This window comes from Neofelis nebulosa, chromosome 4 (assembly GCF_028018385.1).
Source record: "Neofelis nebulosa isolate mNeoNeb1 chromosome 4, mNeoNeb1.pri, whole genome shotgun sequence".
Lineage (NCBI taxonomy): Eukaryota > Metazoa > Chordata > Mammalia > Carnivora > Felidae > Neofelis > Neofelis nebulosa.
This window is the reverse complement of record NC_080785.1, coordinates 76,120,817-76,135,833: the sequence shown is the minus strand read 5'-3', so window position 1 is coordinate 76,135,833 and position 15,017 is coordinate 76,120,817.

The following is a 15,017-nucleotide window of genomic DNA, read 5'->3' as shown; positions in this document are numbered from 1 at the left end:
ACACTTTCTTTTTATGATGGTTCAGATTATTTGTTCTTATTATGGTTTACCTGCAATGAAAGATACACCACAATTTTTAATCTAGAAAACTACTTGATGATACTGTCACTGTAATAAAATCCAAGCTATAAGACTAAGAGAAAAATAGGACTTGGCAAGTAGAGCACAGCATTTGCTTGACCTGCCTACTACATACAAGAATACACAACACATAACCTAACACCAGTACCATTACATTTTTTTTTGTACATCTCGGCATAAATTTGCTGTTGCAAGACTGGGGTGATAGTACTATTTATAAATTTATTTTGGAAAATCTGGATTCTAATCCTGACTCTTCTGGGTTCCCTGAGTAGGTCACAACTCTTAGGACCTCAGTTCTCAGACATGCCAGCAAATGATAGTGACCCTGAATATAAATAAGGGTCCTTTAGCTAATAACATCCATAAATCAATAAATAATTATTGGACACCTGCCATGCTTCTAGTAGGCACTGACACTCATATGTCTGTTTATGAGATGTCAAAATTTCTACAAAACATTGTGTTAGATCTCAAATTTAAAGGCACACTATAGATAAATCTCAAAGTTCCAACTATACTATTATTGAAACACAATATCTAACAAATTACTGCAACAAACACCACAAATTGTACACTAACTCCCAATTGTGTTTATTTCAATGATTCACCCTGTACAGGGCTTTCCAACTCCAAAACGCTACCTTTCTTCTCCCAATACACTCCCTGTGAGTTTCCTCCTCTGTGTTCTTTTCCCATTCTTCAGGAAATAAGGGTAGACTCTCAATGTTTAGATTAACACTTCTTTCCACCTGTGAAGTGATCCATATCTTAAAGAGGGTGCAATAAACACTAGTACTATCTTTTAGTCCATGTATACATGATCTTAGATTCAAGAACGTAGCACACACGAAGATTTCCCAAGGTGTGCTTTTTGAGAAAAAGAAGTATGTCTGTAGGGATGTGTCTGTGTGTGTGTGTGTGTGTGTGTGTGTGTAAAACAAAGAAAATCCAGGCATAAATTGTTGTTATAAAAATAAGTTGGCCTGTTATAAAAAAAAGGGGGGGAAAGACTATTTGAAACAAATATAGTGAAGAGAAACTGATTCATATACTATTAAGACTAAAATGGAAAGAAAATGGAACAAGCATTTCATTTTCCACTCATCATTTTAGAGCTTGAAAAGATGAACAGGAAGCAAGGATTTGTCCAGAAATGCAACTATGTTTTCACAATTTTAGTAAGCCAAAATAGGATAAAATCCAACATCTGCAATTTGAGAAATGATTTTTATCATTTTAGTAAAGTCTATTTTAGCACATGAGCAGATACCTTTTTTATGCTTCCTGCAATGCATAACCTTATCCTGTCCTCTAAAGCTTTCATTTTCCCTAGAATGACCTGACAGCCAGCTGAAAGCTCAAGATGGGCCGCCTGACTGATTATACCCTGGGAATATTTATGTAACTTCTTGATGACAGCAAAATACTGAAAAGAGGATACAGGAGATAAAGTAATGGAAGCTGGCCTAACTTAAGCCTCATGTAATCCCTAGCATCTCCTAAATCACAAGGTAAGATTAGTCAGTGATAAAAATTCTTTAACAGTTGGCAGCTGTCTGAAAGCCTGCATTTTCCTTTTGAGTGGACTGTCAAATTTAGAGAATTTATGACCTGACCTATCAAAGATATTACTTTCAAGTCCTTGACCAATTTTATAAACATTACAGACAACTATTATTATGTGGGTTTTTTTTTTTTTACTTTTATTGTTTTTTATCGGAGTTACATCCCAGCGGTTCACACGGTGAATAGTTGAATGCTACACCAAATCACAGTGGCATCTGATCAGGCCAAAGCTCAAGAAATGGTTTTCCTCTTTACTTCTGACTTTTGAATGACTTCCATTGCAAATGTGAAAAGGAGTCTTTCTTCTTTCCTGTATGTATGTCAAAAATAAAGCATTCTCTGACCTCTTAAAAATCGTCTCAATTTTTACCTTTTAAGAAACAAGAAATCTTTCATCTTTTTTCTGGAGTCCAAGAAATAATGTTACATAAAGCTCCATGCAATATAACACAATTTTTAAAAAGCTTCATATGAACAAGGATGATTCACAGTGATAATCAGAGAACATAAAACACTAGATATTATGCAAATATATCATTATAATAAGATTCTTTAATATAACTTTGATCACTATTAGGATGCCTACATTATAACATTTATTTAACAGCTTCTATGTAGCCTGATTCTTTCACTGCAATGTAATGTGGATATACTAGGTTTAAGTCAAAAGTGCATTCTACTGTGATGAATCTACCTGGGATTCTCTCCAGGAACCAAATAGTTTTATTTATTAGATTTCTTCCTCAGTGAAAGATACAGTGAGGGGGAACATTACTTTCTGTTAAATTTAAGAAGCATGTAATATAACAGATCAAATCTACAGTGGATAAAAGCATAGAAAAATTCTCTCCATTTCTTTTGCTAATGTGTCCACGACCTAGCAAAAATACTATGCTCCAGGCACAATGAAATGCACATGCTTGGGAGCACTACTAACATTTAAATATAACAATAAAGGCACAAAATGCCAGCACAGCAAAACTGACACTTTGTAACCATGATCCTGTGACATTGGACTCTTAAGGTCAACCTTCAAAAAACACATGCACAGAAGTTATAGGTTCACCCAAAAGTCAACAATATAACTAAAAAAGAAAATCACAACCTACAGTTGGCTCCAGAGAGTGAGAATTAAATAGAAAATTCCCGCATATATTTTGAATTTTGTTCAGAATGGTCTGTTTTGGTTCAATAAGTGAGGGATGAAAAAAAGAGTAAAAATCCAATTTGAGCCTTACAGTTACAAATCTTAAACGTTTTCTTAAAACCAACCATATTTTATTCAATGAAACCAAAATCCTAATAATAACCAAAACACCCATTTTTATAGTTTAATTTCAGATCTAATAAAAATTAAACTATAACAATATTGGCAATACAGAAATTTTTAATATTAATGATTAGGATGACTGCTGTATCAGGGTCCCAGCAATATACGTGTTGCAAATTAAGGGATTTATTATAGATATTAGACTTAATCAATGGTAGGAGGAGACACAAAGTATAAGTCCAGAAGGCAAAGGTTGGGGAATCAGCCCCAGAGGACAGGAAGGGGACCTGATGAAATCTATGGATGACTGTTAACTCTGCATCTGATGATGAACCCAAAGTGGCTATAGGTCAGTAGGGCCTATGGTGAGGAATAAACATTGGATATAAAAAGATGTAGAACAAGATGGACTGGAGTCTTCAAAGACAAAGCTAAATCAATGAACCCACTGGAATACTTACAACCTCTATCACACTGGTGACCTACAGATGAGGCTGGTACTTGTCACCATATGTGCCTGGTCTGAGACTCAGAAAACTAAAAGGGTGATCTGGAGAGGCTACAAGCACGGATGATGCTGTACTCCATCCAACAAGATGATCAGCAGATCAGCATCAAACTCCCTATTTGATGTTCTGCAGTACACATTAACCACTATGAGTACATCTTATGTCGATAGTAAAGCAATAGAAGATGAGGGAATGGAAGGAACCGAGATAAATAGATGATAGATAGATAGACATAGATAGATAGATAGATAGATAGATAGATAGATAGATAGATAATGTATATGCAAACACATTCATATCAAAATAAGTAATAAATTATCATGACTATTACAGTTCTTATTTCTAATTGGTCATACAGTTGTAGCTGGTATGCATACCTTCCTTCTTCCACCACCCATTACACTTTCCCTTTGCCTTAGAAGCAATTTTGTTACTCAACTTTCCTCACCTGTTGAGGTGACTCAAACCTGTATTTTTGAAGTGTTTGGGCATCCATATTAGATTATTATGTTTTTTCCATTAACTCTTATGAAGTTTCCAAGAGGTACCCCAAGGATATTTGCACTCTAGACACACCCTTCCCAACCCCAAGCAGCATAGTAGCAACATAATTACTCCCTTGATAATCAAGATAAACAACCCAGCCACCATAGCACCTCCTTCTGTTCCTGCTGATTCACTATCATGAGAAACCCAAAGTGACCAGTCTCAACTTCCAAATTAAGGGAACCAGTACTGTGTCCTTGTAGAAGCATTATTCCTTGGGACCTCTGACTTCTAAATCAGCAGAGCCTAAAGTCACTGGGACAAGGAGCCAACATTTTGCTACTGGATGATCACTAGGGGAACTATGAGAGGATCCAGTCCCATTTTTACTCCTTGATTCCAGGACCCTTGAATTCTGGATTTGGGAAAAACAAGACCATGTATTACACACTGATGGAAAGCATATACCACATCCTGAAGAATACTGTCCCAACCCTGCAGTGTGTTGTAATATAGCTGGTGCTATAATAACATCTTCAAAAGATCACTTCACCACTCTATCTGGTCTCTACTAACTATAATAGAGGGTTTTTAAAAAAAAGCATTTCCAGGTAAATAGCTACATACCAAGTTATGAGAGTATGTTTCCTCCAAAAACAAAACCACATCTGGAACAGCAGCTAGAATTGGAATTAGCATCCAATTAAGGGTATGCCAATCCACTGACATTCTCCAAGACCCATCTGTCTGCTGCACAAGCCAATATGCAACTTGTGTGAGGATGTGAGTCACCATTTTGCAAGACCCAGTGGTTGCCATATTCTCTGAAATAACTTCTAACGTGTACTTTGTCTTTGATTTATTCTTTTGGTAAACAGAAAAGGGTCTATGAGCTACCTACCACATGGCCTTTCTTATTAAAATAGCCACCATTCCATTGGTTGGTGAACTAATGTAGGGATTCCGCGAGGTGCTGAGGATGCCTATTATGATGATGCATTCCCAAACTGGGGAAATAATCACAGGATGGATTCAAGGACCCATTGGTATACTAATATCCAAATCAAAAGTCTATTGATTACCTTGTATCCATAAGCCACTTCTCTGACTGTGGACCACAATGGCATTGAGGGTTTCTAGAAGTAAGTGTCAGTTATGAGACCACTATCCAGTAATTGCCAAAAACACTGGTTGTTTCTCTTCTTCACTTTACTACCCTGGTAAATAACAATAGGTCCCTTTAAGGAATGTTGAGATTTCCAATATAAGATGTTGGCTATTTTAAAGGATCACTCCTCAAGGGAACCTGGCCTCCCCTTCATTCAAGGAATTCTGGATCTGGAAACTGGCTCATGTCTGGGAATTAATCAAGAGGACATGACTCCACTGTTGTTATTCAAGTCAGGCTTTTGTTCCCAGACCTAGAATTTTCCACTTAAACAATTCAAGTAAGACTATAAGAGGCTGTAAAAATATTTCAGTTTGACAGACACCATGATTACCAAAAATCTCTCTCTCCCTGTGGATCAAATTCTGAATACTGATTCAGCTCTGCTGTCTAATATGGTAACTACACCCACCTTGCTTTTTACAATTAAGGGCCACCTTTTGGTGGCCCTGCCACTCGGGATCTCATCATCTCCTTTGAATTTTAATGGCCTTATTAATGACAGCATACCCACTGTCAGTCCTGATCTATAAAGAATAGCCACTACAGAGGTCTTAAAGGATACTGGTCTCCTTTACAAATATATTTCTTATAGTTTAAATGCAAAAAGTTTTCTCTGGATCCTCCTATGAAATACAGTTCAGGGTTAGGTGCATAAATCTTATGTAACATACCACCTCTTACATTACAATTTCTTAAGCCTTTCCTAGGTCTATAGTACATCCAAGAACTCCTGAAATTTCAACTTTAATTAGTGTAGGTCATCTTGGGGCCCATGTTTCAATGAACTAACCAAGTACTCTTAGTGCAATATTAGCTGCTTAAGCTAAAACATGAAATCCAGAATCTCTGCTTAGTTCATCTATATTGACAAATTCAGTTCAATCCATGACTATATTTCTCTCACACTGTTCTACCTTAGGATTCATTCCCATACATGTTACCCAGGATTCTATCAATAAAAATTGGGGGAAATCTTGCAGTTATCTTTGTGTATATGGCACTATTTTATGTGTCACATTTTCAACCCCCAGGGCCAGCCCCAGGATTTCAGTCTGGTTATGGATCTAGAACATATTGAATAGACATAGGTCTTGAGAAGGATCAGTAGTGCTTTGCAAGGCTTTTACTTCAAAGGAGACTTTATGTTCTTCAAAGAAGTAGAAACCAACCTCCACACACAATGGACAGGAACCTCTTCTAGCAAAGGAGGCTCAACAGAATTAAGAAAGCCAATATCCTCAGTTTCATCAGATCTGTCTATATATCCCCATCTCAATTTTTTAGTTTCTACTTCTTCCAAATCCATGTAATCAACATTAAAAATTCTGCAAAAAAATTTAGAAAACTTCAGGACTAGACTTTAGGTTTGGTTTTCAGAAAATTCAGCCCTCTGTTTATATTAAATAAAAATTTACATAGGCCAATTAGATGAACTCTAGTCCCTCCTGAGACCTGAGACCACCATTTTCTTCCTTCAAGTTCTCCTGTACACTTAGAAACAGCCTATCTAGCAGAAGACCATGCACCTGTTACCAGTCTCAGGACTCCAAACACTTCTGCCCATTGCATCTTGGTGTCAGAGTCACCAGGGAAAACACAACGCAAGCACTGGATGGAATAATGCTTTATTCACATAGAGAAGAGAGAACAAGATCAGTCTCAGTAATGGGTGTCAGTCCCTCATGGCCAGTGGGCCACTCCTGGCAGCCAACGCAGGGCTGTTCTATCTTGTGTCTCATTGGAAGAATCCCATCCCCTCCTCTCAGAGGACAGACCTAGCAGTGATATTGGCCAGGGTCCATAGGATGCTGACTCATGCAGAACAAAAGAAAAGATGTTGGGCTTACAACTAGAGGAAGATATTCTCCCACAAGTTGATAACTCTGGCACAAGCCTGTGTGAGCTCTTTACCTCCTGGTAATGAACTGTCCAAGGCCCAACACCCATACTTAGAGGAGACTGAATGGGGGGTTGAAAGATCCACCAAACTGTGTTTCCCAACACCAAGCATTAGCATTTTACCCATAGCATGTCATGGACTACAGTGTCCCCTTTATCTTTGGCAACAGTGCTATTAGTGCTGCTAAATTTCATCAGATCAGAAAAATACTTTCAGATAATCCAGAACCAAAATAGAGACCCATCCTCAAGGTTCTGTTCCTATGGAAGCTCAGAAAGCACAGGCCACATATGGAACCATTATGTGAGAAGTAAATGGAAAAATCCTGCTTTTATTTTGAATTTTGTTCAGAATGATTTATTTTACTCAGGAGGTGAAGGTTAAAAAAAAAGAAAAAAATTAATTTAAACTTCAAAATTACAGGGACACCTGGGTGGCTCAATCGGTTAAATATCCAACCTTGGGTCAGGTCATGATCTCATGGTTTGGGAGTTCGAGCCCTGCATTGGGCTCTGTGCTGAGAGCTCGGAGCTGCGAGCCTGTTTCAGATTCTGTGTCTCCCTCTCTCTCTGCCCCTCCCTACTTTTACTCTGTCTCTCTCTCAAAAATAAACAAACATTAAAAAATTTTTTTAAAAACCTCAAAGTTATAAATACCGAACATATTCTTAAAGCCCACAAAACTTAATTAAGCAAAATCTAAATATTCAAAATCCCCACTGCTTTCTTTATTATGTGTTTCAAGTCTAGAAAAAAATTTTTTTGGAAAAATAAAGAAATGACAATGTTTCCAAAATATTAAGTGTTAGTACTGACTAGTTTGAATGCCTACACTAAACCCTAAAAAGGAAATAAATGAAAGATGGCTACACTAGGCTTATCAGGAAAAGAGATTTGCACAAGGCAATGCATTTGATTAAGCAGAGCATATGGTATATATGGCAATTAATACAAGCCCTGTGGTGCAATATTTGCCTTCATGTATGTGGCAAAGCATCCTTTTCCACATCATCCTATTAAAATAAAATGCATTTGCAGCAGAAGTTAAGTGCACTGTCAGCCCAGCAAAAGCCAATGATTGGTATCTTTGCATCTCTTTCAGTATAGAAAAGATTTCCTCCCTCCTTTCTCACAAGCTTTTAGAGGCAAGGTTTAAAAAACAAACAAACAAACAACAACAACAAACCAGCATAAAAATCCTCTTTGAGATTGCTTTTATGTTGATTAACTGACATGTAAGGATTATCAGATATTGCCCTGGAAAGTCATTAGGCATGGATAGGCATCCCTTTCAGAGAAACTCTACTTTCAAAACCAACTCAAACCATTTGAATAGAGAACAGAATTGGGTGTGGTTATCCAAATGATGCTCTCCTTAATATCACACAAAGCTCTAGTATCCAACTTGTCCCTTCAAGTGCCCTACTCACGATGCCAAGCAAATACTGGCAGGTCCCTCTAAGCATACTCTTTCTAGGTATAGATCCATGAAATAGTGCCAATGTATTCACTGTGACTTGGCTTCTTGCAAATTCTCTCTTTTAATGCATTGTATTCACCAACAAATGAGTGTCCCAGAGAATTATGTCTGGTATATCGATTCCTTTCTACAAGATAAGAATCTTTCACTCTACTCATTTTTGTTTGTAAATGCAACCTTTGCTTAAGTCTATTAGAAAGAAAAGCACATTAGTGCATTTCAGGATATCATCCTATTACACTCATTTGTCTTTTGGGTCCATTCAACCTTTTCAAACATTAACTTTCGCTTAACTCCCTCAAAGTACAGAGTCACATTTTAAGACAGCAGGAGTAGTAAAGTGCAAGGTCACATTGCAAAGTCAGTGTTAAAGAGAGCAAAGATTCTCAAATTAAGTGATTTCTCTGCTCTATGGTGACCTTAGACATGCCCTCTCTTACCCCCATCACCAAGTCAAAGATCCATCTCACTTCCACAGGGCCTCAATCCCACCAGGTCTGATACTAATGAGAAGGGAAAGAGCTTCATCTAAGTAACCTCATCACAACAGAACAGGTATCTTACAAGTTCATGATTATGGCAAAGGTCAACAAAGGTCGCTATAGAAAACTGGCACACATGAAAGGTATAGCTCATCAGGGAGTTAGAAAGCAAGGATGTCCAAATGTTCATGATGACCTGCACCATCCTGCAGCTATCAAACGAGACAGAGGCACTACCAATGTATTTTTAAGTCTCTGTACTTTTTTTCTTAATTCTAAAATAGGCTCTTCCATCTTGTTATGGAGAAGAATAAAATACATACAAAAAAGTGCTTAAATCATGAATGTACGACTTGATGAATTCTCACAGGCCAAATACACCTGTGATCATTATCCAGCTCAAGAAACAGAAGATTACAAGCACCTCCAATGCCTGTTTCCCCTTACTCGAAACCATTATAGTTATGCTGGCTACAAAGGAATCAGTGCCAGGATACTTCACATACTTGAGCTACATAAGCTACTTATTGCAGACTAGCATACAGAACTTTTAAAGGATGTAACTTATACATCAAAATATATCCAAAATTCTACCACTTCTTGCCATCCCACATTGCTACCATCTCTTGCCTGGAATTTTACAGTGACCTCCCAGCTGGTAACCACTGTTCTTTTTTTCCCCCTTCAGAATATTCTCAAAGTACCAGCTAAAGTGAATATTTGTAAATGGACATCCCATCATGTCATTCAGATCATATTATTCCACTGTTAATTGTAACGTTTCTCAATCTGGGCTGCACATTGAGTGGCTTCAGAACTATCAACGCCTGTGTTTATTCCCCAGGTTTTTAATTTAATTGGTCCTGGGGGTGTCCTGAGATCCCCAGATGATTCTACTGTACAGACCTTACTATGCCTGATGAGGGAACATAAGTAAGGCAAGCTGACAGGCCGGCCGCAAACACCCACCCCCTACCAGGTGCGATATGTGTGATATTCCTCTGGCACTCCTGGCTGCCCAGAAACAAAGGAAAGGGGAAAAACAAATGGTTAACTTATAGAGATCATAGTCCTGAAGGACCTAAATCTCCATTGCCCCTCCCTAGTGATGGGGGGAACAAAGGCAGAAGGAAATGGCAGATAGAACTCAATTTCCTTATAACCTGCAGCTCATTGGCAAATACTTGAGGCAGAGTAAAACTTTTCTCCAAGAACTCCCTACTGTCTTAATTCTAATGCTTCGCTAGAGGGAAAAACAATCCTAGTTTGACAATAGCTAGGCCTCCACTATCCTGTGAGTCTTCTTTAGCATAGGAAAATCTTGCTAGAAACTTCTTCTGGACTTTACCTCTCCCAACTCCGTAGTATATAACCAGTCTCTCCTCATGGTCCCAGGGCAGCTCTTCCTGCCCACGGGTCCTGTTCCTGTGCTTCAATAAAATCGCCTTTTCTCACCAAAGATGTCTTCAAGAATTCTTTCTTGGTTGTTGGCTCTGCACCCACAAACGCCACTGTCACTCCCAAAAACCTCATCATGACCTCAAAGCCCAACACGAGGCCCACATTCACTAACTTTATCTCTTACTATGTTTCTTCATTCACACCATTGCAAACACACTGGCCTCCTCTCCATTCCTTGAAGACAAGAGGCAAGCTCCTGCCTCTGAGCATTACATTTGCTCTTCCATCTTCTTCAGTTGCTCTTCCAGGGATATACAGCTCCTTCACTTGCTTTAGGTCTTTACATAAAAGACTACTCTTCAGTGACCCCTTCACTGAACATCCCTGACATTTTATACCTCATTTCCTTGACTTGTATTCTCAGCAGTAATCACTATCCAGCATACAATATACTTTCTTTCTTTATTTTGCTCAGCCAGAATAGGGCTTTCTGCCTGCTTGTTCAGGGTAGTGACCCAACTCATAGAACGTGAGTACCTAGCACATAGACAGAGCTCAAGAAATGTTTACTGAATAAACAAATGATGTTTTCAAGTAATGAAAACTCTGCTAAAGACCTTTGAGTCAGCATCTAACAGCCAATAATGGGACACCAGTTGTGATCATAAGCATTAAGTACATTGGAAGCCAAAACTAGTTAAATGAAAACAACCCAGATAGGAAGGTATAATTTACAACAAAATAATGAATATGCTCTGTGCACTTCATGCTTCAGACAAAAGAAACCCCTAGAGAAAGATCATATCTTCTTTCACAGAGCATTCAGAGCTTTCAGGACTGCCACACATGTAAAAGCTTCAAGAAATATATATCAGAAGCAGGAAATGGATTAGAATTAATCTTTCTCTTTCATATATGTTTTTATATTTTCTTTGTAATTCACTCACCTTGGGTATTAGAAACTGCTTGACATATTATTATGGAAGTACACTCATTTGCAATGATTGCTTTAAAGCACATAGCATGGCATTCATTCCACCCACCAACTCTCAGCTGCCTCAAGAGGACTTTCCCGGAGAAAATGATTCCTGACTCCATTTATTTTTTCCCAAGAAATAAATCTTGAAATAATAGCTCCTGAGCTTTCCACCCTGACTAAAATATTAGGCTAAAATATTTTCCAAAGTATCAAGCTGATGAGAAAGAAAGAGAGAGACAAACTCATCAGTACAGCATAAGAAGAACAGATCAGCAAATACAGGGCCATTTCCAGTGGTACCCGTACGTACTATTGACCAGGACTAAGTCACAATTCCACTGGGCCCAGCTCTCCTCTTGCTCAAAGGAGCTAATCCATTATGCATTGCCACCTACCTCAGAGACAGAGAATTGCTAAGGCTTATGTTTGAAAAAATTGTTATAGTATCTTGATATTTTGGTGTTTTTTTATTGTTATCACTGTTAATCATACAAATATAAACTGTGATGCTTTGTAGTTCTGATACCCAGAAAGATGCCCAATCTATCTGAACACTCTGTAAAATTCTGGTTAATCGCAATAAATATTGATAAAATAATAAAGCTTTCAAATTTCTGAATTCTTTTCTACTTCCTACACATTCAACTTCATGTAGGAATTTGTAATTATAGAAATAGCATTTTAAAAGGCTTCTAAAATTTGGGTTCCTTCTTAAATTCTGTTCAAGGAATGTAATTCCATTCTAATAAGCTGTAAACCAAACAGTTTGTTTTGCTTCATTTTTCTCTTCTCTTGCTCCCATGAAAATTCTATTTTCTAGTACTTTGCAGTTAGAATGTTCTAATGAAGGGGTGCCTGGGTGGCTCAGTCATTTGGGCATCTGACTCTTGGGGTTTGGTTCAGGTCATGATCCCACGGACATGGGATCAAGTCTGGCATCGGGCTCTGCACTGATAGCATGGGGCCTGCTTCCGATTCTCTCTCCTCTCTGTCCCTCCCCCCACTTCCTCTCTCTCTCTCTTTCTCTCTCTCAAAATAAATAAACAATAAAAAAAAGTAAAGCCAAACTCAGTGAAACAAAGTACAAAAGTAGTTGCCAAAGATTTGAGGGCAAAGGAAATAAATAGGGAGAGGTTGGTAAAAGGGTACACATTTTCTACTATAAGACAAAAAGGTCTGAGGCTCTTACGTCTAATGTGGTGACTATAATTGATAACACTGTATTCTATAATTGAAATTTGTTAAAAGACTAGAATTTAAATGTTCTCATCAGAAATAAAAAGTAAATATGTGAGGTGATGAATGTGTTATCTTGATAGAGGAATCCTCTCCATATATATATGGTGACTGCTTGACATATGCTTGATATATATATATATATATATATATATATATATATATATATCAGATTATCACATTGCACACTTTGAATATCCTACAACTTTATGACTCCTAAAACTAGAAGAAGAAAAAAATGAAGTTTATCATTCAGCTTAGTTTATTCAAACTGGTTTATCATAAACAACCAGCTTATTCTCTTTGTTCAAAAAGTATTATTAAGCTCATATTATAGACTAGAAATTGGGTTAAAATGGTGAACAAAATATATATGACCAATGTTATTATGGAGTCTAATGAAGAAGACAAATATTAAATAGAGCCACTAACAGTGATAAATTCTATAAAGGAAACTAACAAGACACTATAAGAGAGAACAACAAATTTTTGTAGTCTGAGAATATGGGAAAGTTGGTGCAAAGACTCTGAGCACGAAATTATTTCCTGGCTTGAGAAGTCCTGTGAAACTAGAGTAATAATGTCTGGAGAGAATATTTTGAGATGAGGTAGGCAAAGATCATATTATAACTGATATAATAAATTTCTTAAGAATATGGAATTCCTTCAGAATTACCAAAGGTCATATTTATCAGAATTTTATGCTTAATCAGTCAATGTACTGCTTCACAAAGCATCTTGCATGGATAGTCATCTTTATTTTAAATGATTTCATAGTCCAATGTGTGCAAAATTCAAGCTTATACAAAATTAAATCACTTTCCTTCCTGCAGAACTTCTCAAACCCTTAGTTAATTGTAAATATTCATATAAAGAATGAGAAGTCACATTTAACAAGCATTATATTATAGAACTCCTTTTGCAAAGGATCTCAGCAGACTATTATATACACAGAACCTACATTGAGAAATAGTGCATTAATGCATTTATTCAAAAAATATTTTTTTAGGACCTACCACATTACAATCCCTATGCTGAATTCCAGGCACATAATGAATACTGAGTAGAGTCGCCAGCCTAGAGAAACAGAGTACCTCAGAGAAGAGAGTGTTACCCATAAATTGGACTACTGCACAATATGACTGTTATTCTAGATATATGCTCAGGTCAGTATAGTAACACACACATGGGACTATCAAGCACTTATCTATTAGGTTTGAAGGGGGATGAATTTTTGAGTTAAAACTAATTTTTTGAAAATGGCAACCAATGTAAATTATATTCCAAGGCAATGTATTTTTTGACATGGGAAATTACAAAATTTTAAAACTAAATAAGACCTTGGAGATAGTGTATCTCAAGTTTCTCATTTACCCTGAGGAAGAAATGGGCTCAGGTAAATCACTTTATTTACACAAGTTAGTTATGGGGTCAAAACAAAAGTCAGGAATTTTGTTAATTCTATGGCATCATAGTACCAACATTCATGATATCAGAGCATTTCTCTCATTTCAAGACATCGAAAGAACTTTTCATTTCTTAACTAAAAACTCCCATGTTCTTCGAGCTACATTTCCAATCAACCAGCCCCAGGAGGCCCTGGTTGGAGGCACTTGGGCCCATCATTCCTTTATTCCTTGATCCCAAATTAAAATTAACAAGATGCCTTAGGTGATGAACAGTTCCTTGTCAGGGCTGAAATTTTCCTTTTGGTTTGGGGGTTGTGGTAAATTTAGGGCTCTAATCTTTCTGTACACATAACTGAGTATTAAGTAAATGTCAACACTGGCATTTCCTAGTTCATAGAATGAAAAGGAAACTGTCAGTAATAATTATTGATGTTATATCATTCAAGTTGTACTTCAGGGCACAAAAAATGAAACAGAATAATCCATTTGTGATATATTCATATCTTTTAATATAAAAAATTGTGGGGCACCTGGCTGGCTCAGCCAGAACATGTGACTCTTAATCTTGGAGTTTTAATTTTGAGACCCACATTGGCTACAAAGATTACTCAAAAAATTTTTTAAATCTTTAAAAAAATTGTAAGCATGTAGCACAGGTGCTTTTTTAAATTTCTTTACCTGTAAATGATCAAAGGATTTAAGCATGATTTTTTTTTTATGTCATTAGATGGGCAGGACTCTAAAGAGCATAAAGATCCTGCCACCCTATTTTTTTGTTAAAACTGTTATGGTAGACAAAATACTACTAACCCCCAAAGATATCCACACCATAATCCTCTAGAACCTGTGAAAATATATTACCATATATGGCAAAAGAAATTGTGCAAATGTAATTAGGGTTGAGGAACTTGAGATGGGGAGATAGTCTTAGTTTATCCAAGAGGGCCCAGTCTCCTCACATGGGTGTTTAAGAGCAAAGAATCTTTCCAGGCGGTAGAGAGAATTGTGCCTAGGGAAAAGGAATTAATGAGATGCAGTGTTGCAC